Here is a 24,739-nt window from a genome sequence, read left to right on the forward strand (position 1 = left end):
CTCTCCATTTGGGTAGCTGATGATTCTACATATAGATAGTGTAGTGTTGGCTGGAGAATCTTTGTTTCTTAGGTGGTCAGGCCAAAATTAGCACAAGTGACAAAGAATAGAAACATATTTTGGTGCATCTCAGTGTAATTATCTGTGAACAAAAAAATCACATCGGCTCTCCCTCCAGTTTAGTGTTGACTTTTAAAGTTAAATAATTTGCCATCAGTGTAGTAGTTTACTTTGATGTCATTTTTGTCATTGTTGAAGGTGCCTGATGACATCACTGAAAAAGAATCAATCATGCCAAAAAGCATGGGAGCAAGCACACAGTCCTGACTCCATTGGTGAGGGGGAAAGTGTGAGAACATTACCCATTATTCAGAATCTATGTAACCATGCCATCATAAAAATAGTATACAATACTGATGAACTCCTCTGGGCAATCACATTTTTTTTTTTTTTTTTTTTTTTTGCTCAGGCAATTGGGGTTAAGTGACTTCTCCAGGATCACACAATCAGGAAGTGTTAAGTGTCTGAGTCACATTTGAACTCAAGTCCTCCTGACTCCAGGGCTGGTGCTCTATTCACTGGGCTGCCCGTGGGCAATCATATTTTGCCACAGTCTCTCACAAATCTGCATAACTGACAGTATCGAAGGTTTTGGTTCTGCTCTTGCCATTCTTCCTGAAGTTTTTGCACTTTATAAAACCACCCTCCTCTCAGGTAGATGACCATCTCCTGGGTGTGGAAAAAGCTTAAAAAGGAGGACTCTGGCAAAAATCTTTTCAGCAATGACTAAGAGAGATCCCTCTGTCATTATCATAGAATAGCCTATTTTATTTTCCTTTACTGAGATGCACAATGGAGGCATCCTTACTACCCTGTGGGTTAATGCAGAAGATACCAGTCAGCTTTTGTGTGGGCATTGGAGCCTCTCCCTTGTAGATGTCTGCTGGAATGTAATCAGCAGATACCTTACCACCTGAGAGGAGCCTCTTCTTAGTTGGATGTTTGGCTAGAGAGGCATTGACTGCTGTGCCACAGTTCTCTTTTAGTGTCCGGACTCAGTTTCCCTAACGTGTTTTGCCTAAGTTTCCCTAATTGTTCTGCCTCAGTTCCCCTAATTGGTCTTCCATGTTTCATTAATTGTTCTGCCTCAATCCCTTAGTTTCAACCCCCCTTGGTTCATGAAGACTGATATAACTCAGGACTATTTGCTTTAAAGTTATAAATTGTCAATGTGTAAACTCAGAAAGGGGGACTCCAGATATTCTCTCTGTAGCCAGACACTTTCTTAATTCCCAGTTAGTAAGAATTTATGGTCTTACCCCCCTCAACCTGTCAGAGCTGAGTTGATGGTTCCTACCTGGAGATTCCCGCTCACCAGAGTTTGGACTCCACCCTCCTGCCTTTGTTTAGTTACTGTGTATAAATATGTCACTGAGAACTTGAATTGGCTGCTGGATACTGGCTGGATGCTGGATTCTTGGAGACAACAGTCTCATTCAGCCTTGGGACCAAACCATGGATCCATTTGGTCCCAGTAAATCTCTCCCTTTCAAATAAATTATTAAATACTCTCTAATCTTATCTCAGTTTCTTGGGCATTACATTGACTACAATTTGAAGTATATGATCAATGAGCTTCAGTATTGGTTGATGATGGTCTGTTAGAGCACTAACATCAAAGGCCCCTAAATAGCCTTCAGGTATTAGTAAAAACACTTCACATTGTTACTATCAGTATAAAACTGAATTTCTCTGTCTTCTTATTGAGGTAAGAATATGGCCTAGGTTAGGCTTTGCTTCCATTTTCCTTTTGATGGAGTTTAATATTGCCATTGTACAAATGGATAAGCTATCCTGCTGGTAAACCCGATGAAGTTCTCATTTTTTATTTATTAACTTCTTAATTTCCCAGCCATTTTCATCAAATCAATCATTTATGAGCATTATGATTAGATGAGTAAATACAGTTCTGCACACCAAATCTCTGAAAGCTGCTCACTCCTTTTCTGCTCTATTATTGTCAAGCATGCATTGGCTTACCTTTTCCTCCAAGACAGCAACAAACTGTTTATGCATGGACAAAATCTCTAATCCACTGACATTAAGTCTTCTGGTAGTTGAATTGCCTTGGGGCCTCCATTTTTGTTGAATGAAAATGTTTAGCTTGGAAAGAATGAGTCTTCCATCAATCCAGCACTCTGCACCACACATTGTCTTCATCATATTCACATTCTGTCTGTATCTTCTCCTTACAATGATAGATTCTATTAAATGCCATTGTTGTGGCAAGAGTGCATCCATCAAGTTTTATTGCACTTAGGTAAAGAGAAGACAGTGTTGATAAGAAAGTCATAAGATATGCAAGTCTTCGGTAGTAAGTGATCATTGTTCCTGTTTCTAACTCCATTCCTCCCAAGAACTCCCTGCCATATCTAAGAGTCCATGTCTTCTCTGGAATTAAATACAATTTTGTCTTTTTTGGGTACATTAATGATAAATGTCTCCAGATCGTCATAAAATTTTTCTTGGACTTCATCAGGGTTCATCCTGGTGGGAGCATGTACACTGACGATGATAGTATGGTACTTTCCTGCAAGTGGCAGTCAGATTGTCACGACCCTATTGAACACTTCTTTTGGGAGGCCTATATGTTTGTTGACTAAATTAGATTTAATTGTGAAACCTACACTAGCTTCATAGTGTTCCTCATAAAGATGGCCGCTTAAGAAAAAAAAAAAAGATGTGTCCACCTCTGACTTTTGTAAGCTATCCTTCATTTGCCAGCCTTGTTTCATTGAGGGCTACTACTTATATGAAATATATGCTAAATTATCTTGAAACAAGAGTCACCCATCTTTCAGGTCTACTGGAGTCCATAAGGGTGTACACTTTCCATGTCCCAGTGGTGAATGAAATCATCTTCATAACAATTTTAATTCATTATTTGTGTTTCAGTCACAGGGTAGGATTTCTGCCTGTCATAATAAACAGGTCAAAGTTAGGTGAATTGGACAATTTTTAGGGCTCCTTTTCTAGTCCCTTTCAGAAACCAGGAGGTAAGCAATGTAGTCCTTTTAAAAGGTTGCTTTGATATTCATAAGCTGTCAAATCCCACTATTGCTTTAGTCCAATAAGAAGATGACCCTATGTTGTTGGCCTCCCATGTATTGAATTGTGACTCTAGTTCCCAGTGAATCTGCACCTGCTGCTTTATCATTAGCCCATCTCCATAGGGGTTTGAGATAGGCAAAATAATAAAATAGCAACAAAGTAAGGTAATAAAATAGTTAAATAGTAAAATAATAAAATTTTTGAATAGTAAAATAATGAAGTAGTAAAATATTATGGATGATGTCTCGATTTGCACATAAATTGGATTTAAGTGAGGCAGAATTGTGCAAAATCATCAAGATCACTCTTCAGTCTTCAAAATCCAGTGACAAGACAAAACAAGTGACTGGTGATGACCTGAGATACAACAGATAACCCTGGTGTCTTTGATATTGGACCAAGTTCTAAGCACTTCACAAGGCCAACTTCAGCCACCTTCATGGTCACTGGAAAAATTGTTCTCATCCTTCTATTCTGCTAGGAGAAGTCTTCACATGCTTGGGGGAGATATTCTTCCTGATTTGCCAATGAGTTTGAGGTCTGTTAGTTACCCTCAAACTAGGTTAACCCATCTGCTGAGACAGTTTTACGGGGATATGGCCACTGTGCACACTCTAGCTTCTTGGAGCCATAGGTGAGAGTTGGGTGAGAGGTAGAGACGAAGGTGAATGAGTAGCCCTGAAAAATGTCTTGGTAAGCTCTCACCCCAAAGGTGAATACTTCATATTCAAAGGTATATAAATACTCCATATACTCTTACATGGATTTATAGAATTCAAGAGTGTCAAGGGGCCTCATAAGCTATCTAGTTCCACTTGTACCTACAATATTCCTGATAAGTGGTTATCCAGTCTCCACTTAGAAATACTGAGAGGTAGTGCATTACTTTTGGAGACAACTGATGCTCTGCACAGCCTTCAAGTTGATATTACTAAAACATAATTCTGATCATAACACTCCTTTACACAAAAGTCTCCAATGGTTCCAGTAAACACAAAATCTTCAGTGTTTTTTAAAATAATATTTTATTTACCATCCTTCCCAATTATACAAATGTAATCTTTAGGATTCTTTTTAAAGTTTTGAGTTCTACCAAGAGAACATTGTACACAGTAACAAAAATATTATGTAATGATCAACTGTGATGGACTTAGCTCTTTTCAAAAAAGCAGTGATTCAAGGCAATTGCCAATTACTTGGGATGGAAAATGTCATCCTAATCCAGAGAGAGATCTATTGAAACTGAATGTGGATGAAAGCATAGCATTTTCACCTATTTGTTGTTATTTGTTTGCTTGTTTTTTTTCTTAGCATCTCAGTGCCTAGCACATGGACATAACAGGTAGCAAATAATGTCTCAAACTGAATCCCACGATCTCCAAAGTATCAAAACCACAGGTGATCCAAAGAACTATATTCACAGGTGATGGCTGTAAATAGGCTGCCGCATATTACCAGTGATGGTTTTCATAAGAAAGGATAATAGAAAACATGACCTCTAAAAGAAAGGTAATCACAAAAAAAGGTGGGCTGGTCTTATAAGGAATTAGGAAGGATAATAGTTGGACAGTGAATTACATACATACATATTGATGTCAGTGTAATATTGAAGGACATAGAGAAAGACTTTCAGAATTTTTAATGGACCCTTATGAAGAATTTATATAAAACATATATGTATATATGTATGTATGTATGGCACAACCTTAGAAAGTATAGATGGGGTTGTAATCAGCACCAGTGTTCACATCAGTGAAATAACTAATCTAGTTTAGTATTTAAGAAGAACCAAATGGAAATTGGTATTTTAGGGAAGCTAATCTTTACATTGCTAAACATGGAATCATATACTCTTAGGTAGTGAAATTGCTTTTTGATAGGGATTATAGTACTGTCCCTTTAGTTTGTTGAGCTCTGTGAATTCTTTGGGAACAAGAATTGTGTTTTGCCTTTTGTTTTATCCCTAGAACTTAACTTACTTAGGAAACAATTAAAAAATGCATATTGACTTGGCTTGATATGAGTTTGCCCCAAGTTTCTTGTATCAGAGGATAGTAAAAAAAATCACTGCACTTAGGACCAGAAAAGGAGACTGAATTCTGGCTCTGATACTTCTTATTGGTGTGACCAAGGGGAAATTTAACTCCTCTGAACTTCAGGTTCTTTATCTGTAAAATAGAAAAAAAATAGTCCTCATTCTAACTATTCAATAGGGTTTACCCTGGTTTTAAGTTAGGTTAGGTTCAGGGCTCTTTTTGACTAAGAGTCAGGAATCTGATAGAATTTCAGATTTGCCATTGATATGCTATATGCCCTTGTACTTTTTTTCCATTTATAAAATGGGAATAAGATTCACCCATGATTCTCAGATTCTAACACAGAGATCGCCTGTTATCAGTATGTTTTCCTGTGATTCATCATGTCTTATGTGGACGGCTTACGAAGTACTTGGAAACCATTGACAAAGAAATGAGTTATTGGGATGGAGTGGTGGTATTTCTGCTTTCCAACCCCAAAGGGATCAATAATTCATATTCAGAAGACCTGAACAACACCAGCTGTTCATATACCAAACCAAATGAGCTCCCTAGAGCAGCTGGCATGGGATTTGTAATCACTCAGGTACCATGTGATTGGCACACTTACTCATTCTGTAATGCTGGAGAAACTGAGGCAAGACAGAGATTGGTTTTTAATATTTTAACTGTGGAGAGTTTAGACCAGCCGGTTGAATGGGACTCATGTCCAAAAACCATTTGACCCTGAGCAAATGAGGAGGGACCTTTCATAGGTTTTTTAGCTACACAGGAGTGAGTGGCCTGAGTAAGGCAGATAAGCAGGGTGAGGTCAAATGGATGGGTGGACAAGTCATAATTCCAGATCATAATTTAGTCCTGACAGGATGGAGGTCAAAATAAGAAGTTCGAGGGCAGGAGACAGCAAGGCAAGGGACAATACTCAAAAGGAAGGGGAATTATCCCACCAAGGATTGAGATAAGGCACCTGGAGTTTTATGACTCAATGGTATTTCAGGGCCTCTTTTCTAATTCAGTTCCCCCAGTTCTAATGGCAAGGAACAAAAGAGTAGGGCTATAATAATTTTATTCAGGGCATAATAATTCAGGGAAACTGAGGCATAACAATTCTAGTCCAATCCAAGACCTGAAGAAAAATAAGAAAAGGGGAGGGGAGAAAATAGAAGGAACCAGGTGGTATGTTGTGGCTGAGAGAAAGGGTCATTTTATAGAAAACTGAGGAGAGCTGGTTATAGGCCTATTTCGCTGCTCACTTGATGATTAAATAACTCCAAACAAATGACATCAACTCACTGTGCCATAGTTACTCTTTTTATAACAAGAAAGGATAACAGCATTCTGCACAAGGAGGTAGTGAGGCAAATAAGATCAGAGATATGAAGACTCTTTGGAACCAAGATAAGACAGGAAACTTTAGTCTCAGGGTGGCAGAGTTAACAATGGTTTAAATAAAAGGTATAAAAGTTTGGATTATAAGAATTTGAGGGCCCTCTAGCCATCTTGGTGCTTTTCTGCCCACTACTCCATACCACTTCTGGTTTTTCTTTTTCTTTTTTAAAAAAATTATTAATAACTTTAAAGAGGACAGGAGTAAGTTTTGTCACCAAGAAAATGTATAATATGAAGATGGGCTAGGTATGTGGTGAGGTTTAAAATAAAAGGTAGATAACCAAAGTATTTCATAAGCATTCATGATTTCAGAAGGAAACCTTCCAGCATGTTGAATCATTCCCTCCCCCATTCCAACTCCCCCCATTACTTTCCCCTCTCCTTTCTGGAGAACTTATGGTAGCATACAGATTCATTTGAATTTTTCAGATTTTTTTTTCTTGTTGTGATGAAAGAAAGTCATAATAAAATCATGATTCAGTGTTGTGTCAAGGAAGGCAAAGGTCCTCAAGTCTCTATTCTGTTCTGAATTTTTAAGCAGTAAGAAGAATGAACAAAATGGATACCTGCCACCCCTCTCCTCCCCATAGAGATAACAAATTCCAGACCAATAAGACTTTTTCCTGCCAACACTCTCCTAAGCTTCTGCTCTTTCTGGCTTGTTGGAGTTCTGAGAAGATGGCTTCTCTGAAAAGCTTCATCTTCTCCTTTGTCCTGAGGATACCTCTCTGTTAATCTGGATATAAACTCTCCTTTTAGGAAAGCAAATAGTTCTTCCTCTTAAACATGATTAAGGCAGCAAATCTTATGCTCATGGCCTGATTCTTCAATCTTACTTTCTTCAAAACCTTTACATTAGCTATGACCTGGTCAGATTGATGTCTCTTCATAGTTCTCCAATTTTCCTACTTCTTTGTCTGTCCACTTTTTTAAAAAAAACAAAAAGCAAAAAACAAACAAACAAACAAAACCAAAAAACTCCATACTCTTATCTTCTTATCTTAATCTATTTCCTTCTCCATATAAACAAAAAAACAAAACTAAAACAAAACAAAAAACAAAAAATCAGCTGAAATTTTACCTCCTCTGTGAAGCCTTCCCTGATGGCTTATTCGTTCTTTCCTCCTTTCCACCTCTCATGAGAACGTCTATAGCCATTTATAACTGTGCCATTTGAGTACTCAGTTCTAATCTAAATGGTATTATTTAAAAGTTTTCTTGTGCATCTATATTGTCTCACCAACTAGAAATCTTACATTTCTTTTTTGGTCTTCAAGTTCCTAGCAGGAAGTTAAACATAAAATAGGTTGAATGGGTTCATATAACCTTCGAAGAGAGAGAAAGAGTCTATGGTGGAAATGGATGATGGAAACAGATAAGCTCCCTGGGTTTTAGTTCTGACTCTTCCATTATTTAGCTGAACGATATTGGGCAAATAATTTTACTCTAAAGTCTCCAGGTCATTTGTAAAATGGGAGAATTGAAGTAATAATCTGTAAGTTTCCTGTTGGCTATGAAATTCCATGATTCTATAATCTGGTCAGTTTCCATGTTTCCAGGTAGCCTTGATCTAAACCAATCTCTAGGAAGGAATACCAGCAAATTTCCTCGTGTAGGTCTTTCTCCCATTAATTTCCAACATTAAGACTCCTTCCCCCCCAAAAAACCTAGCTGTCCTTTAACTCTTAAGATTTTCTTTGTTTTATAAAGTGCTCCAGCGAGAAAATATAGAGAACAATGATTTCTTCTAGACATTTTTGCTACCTGAGATAAGATTTCCATTGAATTTCCACTAATGAAGTGAAGGGAAACCTGTTTGGGCCTCTGAATTATATAGGTCTATTTACAGGGATCTCAGCAGCAAACAGCCTCAGACATGTACCAGCTGTTTGATTTTTGGCAAGTTACTCAGCCTTTGCCTGCCTTAATTTCCTCAATTATAAAATGGAGATAATAATAATACTTCCTGAATTGTTATGAAGATTAAAAGAGATAATATTAAAAAAGATAATGCCAGTGCCTGGTATATAATAGGTTTGTATTCCATTCTATTTCCTTCCAACAAGCTAACCCTATGACCAAATTAGGTCAGGAATGTGAATAAGGCACAGATAAGAGTAAAGGGAAGATGTACCTGGTTGAGGGAAGAATTCAAGTCTACACTTGTCAGAAGATGGCTTAATTTCATATCACCACTTTGGCCCCTGTATCTCTCATCACTGATGCAAATTTTGGACAACAGGTGGCTGCAGTCACTGACACCATGGCATCTGCTTTGCCATCTGGTGTTTCCATGTGGGTGACTTCTGATCACTTGCAGGAGGTTTCTTGATGGGGGGCACACTTTGGTGCCAGGGCAGGGTAGAGAGATCATGGAAATGTGGCATGTAAATGGCAGAGAACTGGGAAAACTGAAAAAAGCCTGAGTGTGTATGGGAACTAATTATAGGGTGGGTCTAGGGAGGTGTTACCAATCAATTGAGATTAAACAATAGAAGGCTAGTTTCTTTCCTTGCCAGGGGCAGGTCTCCAAGGAGCTGGATGCTCTCTGTGTGGCCTCCTTTTCCCCATTTTCTAGGTCTCTACACTTCCCAAAACAGGCTGAGCAAATTTCCAGGGTGCTAGGTCATTGGGTGCAATTGTCTCAGATTTCTGTTGCTTTCTGGTTCAGCAAGGACAATGTTATTGTCATTCAGTTGTGTCTGATTCTACATAACCCATCTGGGGTTTCTTGGTAAAGATACTGGAGTGATTTGGCATTTCCTTCTACAACTCATTTTACAGAGGAGGACATTGAGGCACATAGGATTAAGTGATTTTCTCAGGGTCACACAGCTAGTTAGTAACTGAGGAAGATGAGCCTTCCTGGCTCCAGGGCCCATGCTATATTTAGCAGCCACCTAGCTGCCAAAAAGGACAAATTACCCTATGGGGCCCATAGCCAGGAGTCCTTTGGGAGCGTCAGGGCATTTGGGTGTGTTTCATAAAATGGCTCACAAAACCCAAAAAGGGCAATTCAAAGAAAAATCTTTTGAGTTCAGCTGCCGTAGTCAAGAAGCTTTTATTGGGCTTCAAAGCTTTATATTGGGCTTTCAATTTCAGATGAAATTTCTAGTAGAGCTGATGGTTGAACTAGGGACCTGAATGCTTGGCCCACTAATACTTATAGTTTCCCTTCCCTTTTCCCTTGTCCAGATAGCATTTGACAAAAGACCATCCAACTTCTGAAGCTTTGGCTCAGTGAAACTGGCCTGTGAGCTGGCCACTGAGATGGAAGAGGGAGCAGGCTCTGAGCTTGATTGGCTTGCATTTTAAACCCTTCAACAAAAAGATTTCATGGACATTGAGTAGGTTTAGAAATGAAGTTCCAGGATATAAAGAATCACTTTCACTCATTCCTTGGGATTCCTGGGAATAGTCTTATAAATAAAGTCTAATAGACTTCACAAAGAGAACAACAAAAGGTTACTTTTGAGATAGTGAGTGGTAGGTGGTTGAGATAGGGCAGGAAGAAGCTATGAGGGGAGGGCTCAATGGGAGAAACTGGAGGAAAAACACTTAAAATGAAAATTCTCTTCCTCTACAGCTTTTTTCTCCCTTTATTTCATATGGGTACAGAAAGAACCAGACAACCATCTAAGATTTTTTGCTGTGAGCAAGTAACTCTACCTTTGCAAGGAGCTAAGTGAATCATTAGCTCCTAATTCTCCAGAGGTTTGGATCCTTTCTGTAGCTTTTAGGAGTAGGAACCCTTTATCTAAGGGAGTGATTTTAGCTAAAAGATAGATCACCCCCTTACTCTCAATTATTGGGAAGCCATTTCTTATCTCCACCCCCTCCCCCAGTTGTTGGTAGTCTCTCCTTCATTTATCTGTGTGCTTGGGACATACATTAGAACATAAGCTACCTAAGAGCAGGCAGTTTCCTTTTTAAGGCCTTACAGCCCTAGTACCTAGCATAGAATCTTTACGTTCTCAATCATTGATTTGAAACTGAATTGAGCCTGGAAAAGCTTTGTGGTATAGATGGCCATTACAAGTAAAATGGTAGTAATTTTAGAATTTCAAGAATGACTTTGCCCTAAATATATATCATTTCTTAATTAGTCACAGTGATTGAAATGACCACTTTCACAGCTTCATTCTTTTATATTGTGAAGACTGTTCAGTCTTAGTAAATTAAGTAACTTATCCAAGGGCAAAGAGCTTGAGTGTGGTAGTTTGCTTCAGTTTTCTCATCTGTAAAATGGAAATAATAAGAGCTCCTATCTCCCAGGGCTATTGTGAAGGCTAAATGAGATAATAATTGTAAAGTACATTGTAGAAAATCTGCCACATAATAAACATTATATAAATATTAGATTTTTATTATTATTATATATGACTGGAATCAGTGGGGATTTATGCTTTATGGAGGTTAGACCAGGTACTCCATTAATTCTGAACCTGTGATTCAGTTTTAACCCAATTATCTGGATTTTATTTTCAATTTTTCCAAATTTTTTATTTTAAGTTTTGAGTTCTAAATTCTATTCCTCATTTCCTCCCTTCCCTCCATTTTCCTGAGATGGTAAATAATGAGAAATAGATTATATATGTACACTTATGTAAAATATTTCCATATTTGTTATTTTGTGCAAGAAGACAAAAGAAAAAGATTAAGTGAAAAATAGCATGCTTCAGTCTGTAGTCAATCAATATCAGTTTTTTCTCTGGAAGTGTATAGTATGTTTCATCATGAGTCTTTTTGGGATTGTCTTCTATCTTTGTATTGCTGAAAATAGTTGTCATATACCATTCTTCATTGTACAATGTTGCTGTTACTATGAATAATGTTCTTCTGGTTCTGTTCACTTCACTATGCATCAGTTCATATAACTCTTTTTCTGAAATCATACTACTTATTTTTTCTTATAGCACAATGATATTCTGCTACAATGATATACCACAATTTGTTTGGTCATTCCCTAATTGATGGGCATCCCTTTGATTTCCAATTCTCAGCCACCACAAAAAAGGCTGCTAAAAATGTTGTTGTACAAATAAGTCTTTTCCCCACTTTTTTTGATTTCTTTGAGATACAGACTTAGCAGTGATATTGCTGAATGAAAGGGTAGGCATAGTTTCCCAGCTCTTTGGGCATAGTTCCAAATTCTTCTCCAGAACAGTTGGATCAATTCACAACTCCACCAACAGTGCATTAGTGTCCCAGCTTCTTCACATCCCCTCCAAAATCTAATTTTTTTTTCATTTTTTCTATGACTATAGATAACTGATTTCTTTGAAAACTACCTGCTCATATCCTCTGGCCATTTTATTAATTGGAAAATGAAATGTATTCTTATAAATTTGACTCAATTCTTAGTATATTTGAGAAATGAGGCCTTTATAAGGGAAACTTTTTGCAAAAAAATCCCCCCCCAGTTGTTTATTTTCCTTTTAATTTTTGCTTGCATTGTTTTTCCTTGTGCAAAACCTTTATAATTTTCTATAATGAACATTATCATTTTATATTTTGTAATGCTCTATATCTTTTTTGGATCTGAATTCTTCCCTTATCCATAAGCTTATGACACCATTCTTTATGTGTAAACCATGTACTCATTTTGATCTTACCTTGGTACACAGTGTGAAATGTTGGTCTATGCCTCTTACTGCATAGTTATAGTTTTCTAGTTTTCCCAGTAGTTTTTGTCAGATAATGAGTTTTTGTTCCAAAAGATTGGATCTTTGGGCTTATCATATACTAGATTATTATGATTATTTATTATAATGTAATTTATGCCTAATCTATTCCACTGATCCACCATTCTATTTCTTTGGCAGTACCATTTTTTCATTGATTCTCTTGATATTGTTGAGCTTTCTTTTCTAGCTCTATTATATATATATATATGTATATGTGTGTATATATATATACATATATATATATACACTTACATATATGTATACAATTATATATATATATATATACACACACTTATATATACATACATACATACAGACATACATATATATCTATATATATATTTGACAGCTTGGTATGGCACTGAATAAATAGATTAATTCAAGTAGAATTGTCATTTCTGTTATATTGTCTCATCCTACTCTTCAACAATTAATATTTTCCCCAATTATTTAGAACTTATTTTGTGTAACAAGTGTTTTATATTTGTGTTCATATAATTCTTGGATTTGTCTTGATAGGAAGACTCCCACGTATTTTATAGTATATAGTTATCTCAACTGGAATTTCTCTTTTTATCTCTTGTTGCTGGGCTTTGTTGGTAAAATACACAAATACTGATGATTTATTTTGCATTACTTTGAATCTTATGATTTTGCTAAAATTGTTAGTAATTTTAAGTAGTTTTTTTAGTTGATTCTCTAGGATTTTCTAGATATAACATCATAACCACAGTGATAGTTTTGTTTTCTTATTGCATAGTCCAGCTCCATTTATTTCCTTTTCTACTCCTATTGCTATAGCTAATATTATTTTAGAGGTGATAATGGGCATCCTTGCTTCACTCCTGATTATATTGGGAAAGCGTCTAGCTTATCTCCACTACAGATAATACTTGCTGATGGTTTTAAATAATTATTTTTCATTGTAATATAAGCTCCATTTATTTCTATGCTCTCTACTGTTTTTAATAGGAATAGGTGCTAATCATATTTTATCAAAGGCTTTTTATGCATCTATTAAGATGAGCATGTGATTTCTGTTGGTTTTGTTATTCATATGGTCAATTTGATTGATAGTTTTCCTAATAATGAACTACCCCTACATAAGTGGTATAAATTTCACCTGGTCATGATCCTTGTATATTGCTGTAATCCCTTTGCTAGTATTTTATTTTAAAATTTTTGTATTAATATTCATTAGGGAAATTGGTCCATACTTTTTTCCTTTGTTTTGGCTTTTTCTGATTTGAGTATCAGTGCTATATTTGTGTCATAAGAGAAATTTGCTAAGACTCCTTCTTTGCCTATTTTCCTAAATAGCTTATGTAATATTGGTAGTAATTGTCCTTTAAATATTGGTAGAATTCACTTGTGAATCATCTAATGCTGGGGTTTTTTTCTTAGAAAGTTCATATTTGGCTTGTTCAATTTCTTTTTTTTCCCCTAAAATTGGATTATTTATGTATTTTTATTTTTTCTTCTGCTAATCTGGGTAATTTATATTTTTATAAAGATTCATTCATTTCATATGTATTGTCAAATTTATGGGCATATAATTGGGCAAAATAGTTACTGACAAGTGTCTTAATTTCCTCTTCATTGGTAGTCATTTTACCTCTTTCATTTTTATACTATTAATTTGCTTTTCATCTCTCTTTTTTAATCGAATTAACTGATGGTTTAATCAGTTTTCCACAGTTTTCCCTTGTTCACTTTGTTTATAGAGAGATAAGGAGGACAACAAATGGCCACACACTTATGTTACATTACAGAGATAAGGAGGAGAACAACTTGCTATACATGTATGTCATATTAACCCCTGTGTGTGTGTGTGTGTGTGTGTGTGTGTGAGAGAGAGAGAGAGAGAGAGAGAGAGAGAGAGAGAGAGAGAAATGGATAGAAAGATGTACTTAGGATAGATAGAAAAACAACATTTATTAAGTCATTACAATGTGCCAGACACTGTGCTAACTACTGGGGATACAGATGTAAGCAAACAAGATAGTTGCTTACCCTCAAGAAGCTTACATTTCTAAGAAGACAAAGAATATTAAGGAGAACTTGAAAGGGAGGGGGATAGAGAAAATGCTGGCAAAGAGCTGGAAACTGAATGGTAGCATGAATGTGAATTGGGTTCATCATAAAAGGACAATCCAGGTTAGGAACTAGGAAATTAGGATATTGTCTTAGGTACAAGATTCATGTGCTCTATAACTCATCATTTCTGTATCTTGTTGGGTTTGTTTTCTATTCTTCCCCTTTTCTTTTGTTGCTAGTAAAGTCCTTTTTGAAAAACCAACTTCTGTCTCAGATGAAATAAGAGTAAGAAAAAGGATGTCTAAATTTAGGTCAGATGAATTGTGTGTAAGTGTGTGAGGGTGGGGGTGGGATGGATTTGAGCTTTCCCAGAGGCCAGACATCTACTTGGCATTAGATCGACAGAAAGAGCTACCACTCCACCATTGTGGGAGATGCAGACCCAGTGGTTCCTTTCTGATTAGGACTTTTTCACCAAATAGAAACAAGGGCAACAGAGGGGATTCAAGGTCATAAACATAAGAAATGAGAATCAGCGGGAAATGAAGATTGTTTTTTGTTTGTCCTTCTTTCTCAAAGGGACCCAAGGAGTTGAGGAGACTAATAAACTAAGAAAGGACAACTTAATATGGGATGATTGAAAATGGGGGAAAAAAAACTGAGGACCTGAAAGACCCAGCTGCCCTGATGGTGTTTGTTTCCTCCTTTAGCTCATCCTTTTCCCCCTGCTGTGTCTCTGCTAGGTCTGGACAAGCGATACAGCAAGAGGATAGAAATGTACATTATCTTAATCCTTCTATTTAGGGGATTTAAGCAATATTACAGCCAAAGAGGAAGAGCTGAAATAGTGACCTCATTTCTCTTTTAGAAAACAAAAAAGAAGAAACCTGATAGATGTAAAGCTTTGCTGAGAATGGCTCCCCCTGTGCCTTCCTTGCCTGCTGTTATTGTCCTTTGGGGGGCCATTGAGATTCACAGCTGGGCCACTATGTACATTATGCCCCCTTCCTCTGCATGGGTGATGGAGTTTTCTGCCTCTTCTGATCCCCTCCAAAGAGAACCTTGCTAATTATCAGTGTTTGGCTGAGCCAGGAGGAGAGAGACAGTCGCCTTTACCTTTCTCAAAGGCAGAGAGGGCAAAACACTTTTATCACTAGAAATGTCTCCCTTAGTCAACATCAAGAGAGAAATAAAGCAGGCTCCCTTGTGTACAGCATACACTCACACACACACACACACACACACACACACACATAGATGTCAGCAAATAATTCAGCTGCAAACTAATGCACATAGTACAAGCTGTTGTTCATGGGAATTTTATTTTATTTTTTTGTGGCATTAACACCTTTCTTCATCAAAATGACTTGCAAGTCTGTTGGAGAAAGCATTTTCTGATATGAGTGGAAGCAAAGGCAGTCATTGGGGAATTCCCTTAATTTTGAATTGTCCTGAAGTGGAAAAAAAGAAAGAATAGGAAAAGGAGAGAGAGAGAGAGAGAGAGAGAGAGAGAGAGAGAGAGAGAGAGAGAGAGAGAGAGAGAGAGAGAGAGGTTCAGAGAGAGACATAGACAAAGAGATGCAGAGAGAGACAGAGACAGAAAGAGAGACAGAGGGACAGAGATAAAGATAAACAGAGACAGAAAGACAAATAGAGAAGAAGGAGGAGGAGAAGGGGAAGATGAGGAGGAAGAGAAGATAGGAGAAAAGGAGAGAGGAAAGAAATATGAGACATGTCTTTCAAGTGTCCTATTTATAATATACAGTTTACACACACATGTTTGTATTTCTCTGATGTTCTATGACATAATCCCTACCCTCTCCACACACTCCAGATATTCCAGAAGATTGATTGTTGGGGAAAGGTTTCAAGAAGAAGGTCCATTGTATATTCCAGATTCCAGAATTCTAATTAGGATGAGGCTACTGGAGCTTTTCTCCAAGGTGCTGAATTTAGAAATTTACTATCAACACCTGAAATCATCCAGCAGCACAAAAAAATAGAATTTAGTAACTAGTTATCAAGAAAATATTAGCTAAAATCAGAATCATCCAACAAGCATTTGCTAAGTTCTAAGCATATTCTCACGTCTTGATATAAGAAATAGAAGTGAAAAAATCCCTGCTTTCAAAGAGCTTACCATCTAATAGCAACTGTGCTCTTCCCATCTTTCCTTTTTTCCCCTTTTTCTCTTTTATCCTCCAGACTATCTCCTGAGACGGTTGTGTCTGTTAAAGGTCAGGAACATGCTTGGATAATAATTAGAGCTAGAGCTAGATATCTTGGAGCTTTTTTCCTAACTCATTCCTTCAAATGAATAGTCTTTGAAACCTAAGTGTTTTAAGTGTGGATGGTGGTTCTTTTTCCAGGAATAACAGTATCACATTATAAGTCATCAAGAATGTCTCACTGTTCCTTGAATTCTATTTTCCTTTTATGTGGTTTAATTATATATAGAATCCTTCGAAGCATCAGTATCAAATGATTATCCTTGGACTCAGAGAAAAATATATCCCCTAATGTATTATGGAATGACTCAATCAATTAATATTAGCAAATATTGTTGGTATTATTTCTCCAGGCTTAAAGTATCTGAAATAGGGTAGAACTTAAAGTCTACTTGTTTAACCATTACTAATTGAGAGGAGAATAGAAAGGTTTGTGGAATCATCGGATAGACTGGAGAAGAACACAGGTGGAGAGTCAGTCTTGTTTTATCCCAATGCTTTTAACAAATACTCAACACCAGTGTTGCCACAGATGTGCTCTCAATAAGAGGAGAACTTGATGGGAATTGTAACAGTACATCATTGAAAGTCATATAGATTATACAGGTCTGGGAGGGGAGGGGAAAAATTGCCTCATATTGTTGTGGTGATTCAGTAATTTTTAGTTATATCCAACTCTTTGTGACCTCATTTGGGCTTTTCTTGGCAAAGAAACTGCAATTTTATTCTCCAACTCATTTTTACAGGTGAGGAAACTGAGGCAAATAGGATTAAATGATTTGCCCAGGGTCACATAACTAATATGAGGCCAAATTTGAACTCAGGAAGATCCACTGGGTCACCCACCTGTCCTTGTCTAATATTGGGCCGGATTATATCTTGATTCTTTAGGAGCTCAAACACAAGTCCTTATTGCATATATTGACCTGTACATAAAATTGTGTTATATATTGAGCCTTTTTAGCTTCTGTGATTATCCGGAAGAGAATGTTGGATATTGACCTAGGTTCAACCAGAGTAGAAATAGTAAGTCAGTCTAGTGAGGGGACCTCAAAGCAAATTCAACCTCTTCATGTCTAGGAGAGAAAGAGAGGAGGAAAGAGACAGAGAGAGAGAGAGAGAGAGAGAGAGAGAGAGAGAGAGAGAGAGAGAGAGAGAGAGAGAGAGAGAGAGAGAGAGAAGGGGTAAATGATACCCTAACATATGTAAGGTACTCACATGTGAGAATTGCAAATACTTAAATTAAAGCAGTCTGTAATTGCGGTTGTGAGTGTTATCCCCTTTTTCTTTGGTGCATTTTAAAATAAGATTTATAGGGAAAAATCAGTGCCTGTGGTATATTCAATGAAATACCATCAAGTAATGCTTTTGCCTATCTGTTCTTGACTAATGGCTTAATGTAAGAAAGGGTCTGTGTCATACTTTGGTATTTTTGTGTTCCCCGGGCTTCCGTCTGCCTTCTACATACTGCCATTTGGTGCTGAATCCCTTATGTATTCCCTTGCACATCTTCCTCTCACTGCTCTTCAGTGTCTTAGGAATTTCATTCTTGACTAGTGACTGTTCCTCTTAGGTTAACTTCCTTTGGAATGTCAGACCATAGGATCATTCTTTCTCTTTTCCTGAATTGTTTGAAATCTATGCTTCAAAAACGCTGTCATATTAGATGAGGCCCCAAATTCTTCTTGTTTATTACAAAGTCTCCAATGGATTGGTACATTTTCTCCCAGGTCCCACCCAGCCAGGTCCTCCTTGTAGGTGAGAATCAGGTCCAGGAGAGAATTTCTCTCTGTAGTTCTTCCATTTGGGAAAAGTGAAATTACTAAAAAGGCAAATATCTATGTATATGTGTGTATGTTTGGTCCAGGAGATTTATAGTATATTCTGGTGATACTATTGTATCTATTTCTTTTTCTGTTGATCTCTCAAATGTTCTCCCTTATGGTCCCCACATATGATTATTGGATTTGCTGCTATTATATCTTCTTACTTCATAATGCTACTCTCCCTCTCCACTGTCTCTTCTCTATTTTGCTTCTTTTTCAAAGGGTATCTTAGATCTTATCCCATAAAGAAAAAAAAGTAATACTATATATCCTTGTATCCTTGAATTCCTTAAAGTAGTTTGGGAGGGAGGGCAATAGGACTTGGGGAATGGGGAAAGACCTGCGTCTTCAAGAAGAAAGGGTAAACTGAGGCAAACATTAGGCGTATTCCAGGAACAGAGATAGGAAATATAATGAGAACTCCACAGACTAGGTTAGTTAAGATCATATGAAGTCAAGCTTTTAGTCATAATTTTCAGACGATTGAGTAGATGTTTCAAAAAGCATAAAGTTGCCCCACTTTTCTCTCTCCTTTCCTTTTTTCATACCCCCAGCTTACTGAGAAAATGCCTAGATCCTGAACAGTCTCAGCCTTCTTGGCAGCAATCCTGTGACACTGGAAGGTCAAGCTCATGTCTACATGCCAAAAGCAGGAGTCGAACTCAATGTTTATGGTGGTGTTGACTGATGAGAATTTGACACTTGCTTTTGGGGAGGGAGGAATCAGAGCTTTGGGGATGCACTCCAGATAGGCTAAAGGCTTTGACATTGAGCTTACAGAAACAGCCAGATCCATTCAGATCAAATCAAAGAGGCATGAAAATTAAATGTCCATCTTGCTGGGCTCTAGCCATGTCTTTAGGAAGTCTAAATCAACTCTTTTCTTTGGCCTGGAGTCTCTCTTCCTGATTCCACTTCTCCCAGAAGTGTGATAAAAGGGATTAAAAAAAGAGATCTTGGGAGTCTTCTGTCAGATTCTGGAGCTAGTTCCCTCAATCTTAAACTCCCTGATATTTTCATGTACATAAACATATTGTCTCCTGGTTACAACTGCAAAAATCTTTGAGATCAGGGGCTATTTCTTTTGTCTTCATATCTCCCAATTTAGTGCCTGTCATATAATAGGTACTTGATAAAGCTTATTGATTAATCAATTGATTGATAGAGTAAAACAAAGCAAGAAATAGTTTATAATTCACTTTCAATTATCCATTGAAATGGAGGGGAACAGTGACATGGAAATAGCCCAAATAGCACATAATCCAAAAGTCCTTTTGATATGGATTTGGAAAATTAGATTTAATTTTTATCATATATTTTGCTGTCTTAATGATATTTTGCTTTAGGTAAACTTAAAATGAATTTTCATTTCTTGTCTATGCTGCAACTAAAGGCTTAAGGAATGAGATGATCAATATGTATACATGAGAGGGAGAAGGAGATGGAGCTAGAAGTTAGAGAAATAGGCTAGAAGTATGGAAACTGATGGAGGAATGTCAATCTAGGATTGCAAAACAGTTTTAAAGAAACTTTGAAGTGAATCTTTCCTAATTAATTTTATCATTAAGGTTTTTTTGGGGGGAAGATTGGTTTTGGTCTAGGAAGGGGATTATACCAGAATGTTATTACAATGTCATGTAGGAAACTTAACTTTTAAAAATATTGTTATCTTGAGATCTTCTCATTCCTCTTGGGTTAACTTGTTCTGTAGAATTTTAGGCCAGAAGGTTCTAATTATTCTTTGTTTCTGAACTCTGAAATCTGAATTAATTCTATGGGGAATAACTTATTTATTAAAGACTTGTTGTGTGCCAGGTACTACTCTAAGTTTGGGGAATATAAATTCCCCCTCCCAGTCCCCAAATGGTCTTTGCCCTCAAAGAATTTATAATCGTATGACAAAATAAAAAGAAAGGGAGAAAATTATCCAGCTATTTCTACCAAATCAGAGAGAAAAAAGTGTAGCACAGAAAAATGAAACTACAGACGTTTTTGATCAAATACTCTTGTTTATATAAAAAGGGAGAAAGTTTTGAGCATATCTCCTCAGACACAAGTAATCTGATTAGGGGAAGAGAGGTGACTATGCTGGGAGAACATGGATTTTTTCCTATGGCACTTACATAGCTGTTACTGTAAGTGTGTTGATAAACTTTTTGTCATCAGTATTCTAAGGGGCAATATTTGGTACAGAAAGTGGATATTGGAAACTTCTATAGCATGGAAGGGCAGAGTGGGGAAAGAATTCTATTTTGCATTAAATTTAAGTATATCAGAGGCAAGCTTCCCAATTAAGTAGCTCAGAAAAGGTTAGATGTCATCCATCTTCCTAACTTCCTCACAAATTAGTTTACAAATTCGTTGGGGATATACCACGATTCCCTTGGGCTCTTGTTCTATGCACTTGAGGGCTACCACCAATACTTTGGAGATCATTGAAATAGAGATTTAATCACTCACAAGAAATTATTTCTAAAAAGATGGGCAATAATAAAACTCATTGCTTTAAGTAACAATTCCCAAATATGTACAATGTGAGTGAGCTAGAGGTTTTAAGCAAGGAGATAAATTTGACCTCATAGGTATAAGGATGTAATTCATGACTGGAATAGTATGAAAGGTTATGCCTTATTCAAAAGGAACAGATTAGATAAAAGGGGAAGTGGAATAATACTGCATACTGTGAGGAAATCAATGATGCATGGGAGAGAGCTTTTGGGTAAGGATCAATAGAGGGAGAAACAGACGCACTATTAAGGTGGGAGTGTGTTTGAGACCATGCAGGAGGAAATGGACAAAGTGTTTGGGATTCAGATCACAAATTTGGAATGATGTATTAGGCAGGAGAGTGTGATGAGAGTACTCTTTCTGCTAAAAGCAAAGCAGATGATAAATCCTTGACTTGACTTAATGTTAATTTCACTCTCTAAAGGGTAGAGGAAATAATAAAGAGAATTGTGATTCTGATCAATAAGAAAAAACAAGTTGCTACAGTTGAAACGATGGAAACCTTGGGAGGAAGTGACCACTCCATTTTAAGATCCTTGATAGATAAGAATGGGAATGCCAAAAGTAAATTGACATGCACACTAGATGTGAGGACAGATTTCAGAGTTCAGAAACAAAGGATAATTAGAACCTTCTGGCCTAAGATTCTAAAAATTAGTTAACCCAAGAGAGATGAAAAGATCTCAGGATAACAGTATTTTTAAAAATAAGTTTCTTACATGACATTGTAATAACATTATGGTATAATCCCCTTCCTATACCCTTGTTGACTAAAACCAACCCTCCCCCCAAAAAAACCTTAAAAAAATCAATCTATACCTTTTTTTTTTTTCATGGCATTCCACAGCTATAGTTATTTCCTCTCCCTCTGCTAAGAGGTCCAAATATGTTTTACATATTGTTTTCCAAAGTTGAAATTGGTCAAATGCTGTAATCAAAGTTTATCTGTCATTAAGAATTTTTAGATATATTACTGTAATAATTGTGTATAACATCCTCTGGTTCTACTTGCTTCTCTCTGCATCAGCCTTTTCATGACTTTTTGAATTTCCATTCAATTATTTCTAGGATAATATTTTTAATGCTTTATAAACATTCTTTTATTTTTTGCATGAATATCAAATTCCAATAACCCTTTTCCCTCATCCCTCAACAATAGAACCATTTCTTTTAGATAGTCAAACAATACAAACCAATAAATTGTCCACAGCTGACAAATGTATGTTTTATTCCACATATATCTTGCAGTCCTTCTTTAATAAGAGATGGGGAGCATGCTTTACTATCAGTTCTCTGGGCTCATGACTGATCATTGGATTGATCAGAATTCTGAAACTTTTCAAATTTGTTTTCCTTTATGTTATCATGAGCAACATTTAATTGTTTTCCTGATTCTTCTGCCTTATCTTATATAAATCTCAAGTTTCTCAAAATTCTTTTTAGTTACCATTTTTATGGTGCTATAATAGTTCGTTACATAAATATAACAAAATTTATTCATACATTACTTAATCCACAGATAATTCTTTTTTTTTTGCTGCTATGAAAAGTGATATAATATGCATTTGTATTTGACCTTCTTAAGGGCAGATACTTAGATAGGGCAACATGGTACAGGGCATAAAATATTTAGGACCTGGTGTTAAGATAAGTCTGAGTTCAAATACTACCTCAGACACCTACTAGCTTAATGAACCTGGGCAAAGAGAGTCAAAATACTACATTCTCCACACAACCTTTTTCCTTTATCTTCTCTTTCACATAGAATCTCTGCAGTCAGTGTTTGTGTGACCTTGTCACAAAGAGAAGCATTTTTCAGCTCAAGGTGATGGAAACAGCCAAATCCCTGTAGCCCTGATTTGTTCTGCATGGTCCCAGAAGATGAAATTAGTGGCATTGGGTATAAGAAGCATAGAAATTGTTTTCATTTCAATGGAAGAGAAATTTTCTAACAATTTAAGTTGCCCAGAAATGGAATAGAGAAGCTTAAGAAAAGGTAACTCCTTTTTAAAAAAAGTTTTTAATAAAGCTTTTAATTTACAAAACATATGCATGGGTAACTTTTCAACATTCCAGTCCTTCCCCCTACCCACTCCCCTAGATATCAGCTAGTCTAACACATGCTAAATTTGTTAAAATATATGTTAAATCAAATATATGTATACATAGTTATACAGCTATCTTGCTGCACAAGAAAAATTGGATCAAGAAGGAAAAAAAAAACTGAAAAAGAAAACAAAATGTAGGCAAACAACAACAAAAAGAGTGAGAATGCTATGTTATGGTCCATACACAGTTTTCACGTCCTCTCTCTGGGTATAGATGACTTTCTTCATCACTGAATAATTGGAATTGATTTGAATCATCTCATTGTTGAAGAGAGCCACATCCATCAGAATTGATCATTATATAGTCTTATTGTTGCTGAATATAATGATCTCCTGATTCTGCTCATTTCACTTAGCATCAGTTCATGTAAGTCTCTCCTCATGTAAGCCTCTCTGTATTCATCTTGCTGGTCATTTTTTACAGAACAATAATATTCCATAACATTCATATACCACAATTTACCCAGCCATTCTCCAATTGATGGGCATCCATTCAATTTCCAGTTTCTTGCCACTACAAAAAGGGCTGCCACAAACATTCTTGCACATGTGGGTCCCTTTCCTTCCTTTAAGATTTTTTTGGGATACAAGCCCAGTAGTAACACTGCTGGATCAAAGAGTATGCACAGTTAGATAACTTTTTGAGCATAGTTTCAAATTGTTCTCTAGAATGGTTGGATCTTTCATAGCTCCACTAACAATGTATGAGTGTCCCCGTTTTCCCATATCCCCTCCAACATTCAGCATTATCTTTTCCTGTCATCTTAGCTAATCTGAGAGGTACGTAGTAACTCCTTTTTGAAAAAATGGGAACTGGTTGAAGACTTGTCAGGGGATGCTGAAGAAAAGATCATTATTCAGAAATGTGTTGGACCAAATGACTTCTGAGGTTTTATTCAACTATGAGATTCTGTGTCACTGATTGTAGAGATAAGATGTGGTCATCATCATTTTTATGCTTTTGTTGATAGGAGACAAGAACTGGAGATGGGGTGGTTAGGTAGATAGCAGGGGCCAGTTGAGATTGAGAACAAAGCTACATATTGTCTCAAATTAGGTAAGGATATAAATTTCTAGATAAATTTTATTCTTCATTATTTATATGTTTAATTTTTCCCAATAATTTCTTTTGGGGATGCTGATTATTATACTTCACTTCCTTCCTGAGATGAATCTCCTTCAGAAGTTCAATAGATATCCATTTAGCAAGATTAATATCTACTCTCTCCATAATATGCATAGAAGGCTATAGATATTCCATGTTGTTATGATATCCATTATAGATATCACATAAAAACTCATCTCCGACATTGAAGGTCTAGATTACCATCTTCAATAAACCAATCTATATACATTTATTAAGCATTTACTATATGTTAGGCACCATCCTAAGCACTGAAGATACGAAGAAAGACAAAAGTCCCTGCCCTTAAGGAGCTTATATCCTAATTGGGAGAGAGGGGACAACATTTAAATAAGCACATAAGATTTATAAAACATAGACAAGAGGTAAATTTACATAGGAAGATTCTAGCATCTGGGCAAACCTGGATCACTGAGTAACAGATGTAAAGCATATTTTATTTTTCATCTACATTTCAACTTCCTATTACTCCTATCCCTGTTTATTTCCATTCATAGGCAGCATTCTGCTGCATCCTCTTTCAAAGGGGAGAAACAAGTTCCAATATTTAGCAAAACTAATGGGGATAAGGAAAAATCCTATTCTTGGAGTAATGAAAGGGAATTCTAAATCAAAGTAAAGGAGAAAAGAACTAAGAAAGACCAGTATTTTAAAAAATATAAAGA

Source organism: Antechinus flavipes, chromosome 3 (assembly GCF_016432865.1).
Source record: "Antechinus flavipes isolate AdamAnt ecotype Samford, QLD, Australia chromosome 3, AdamAnt_v2, whole genome shotgun sequence".
In the NCBI taxonomy this organism is placed as follows: Eukaryota; Metazoa; Chordata; class Mammalia; order Dasyuromorphia; family Dasyuridae; genus Antechinus; species Antechinus flavipes.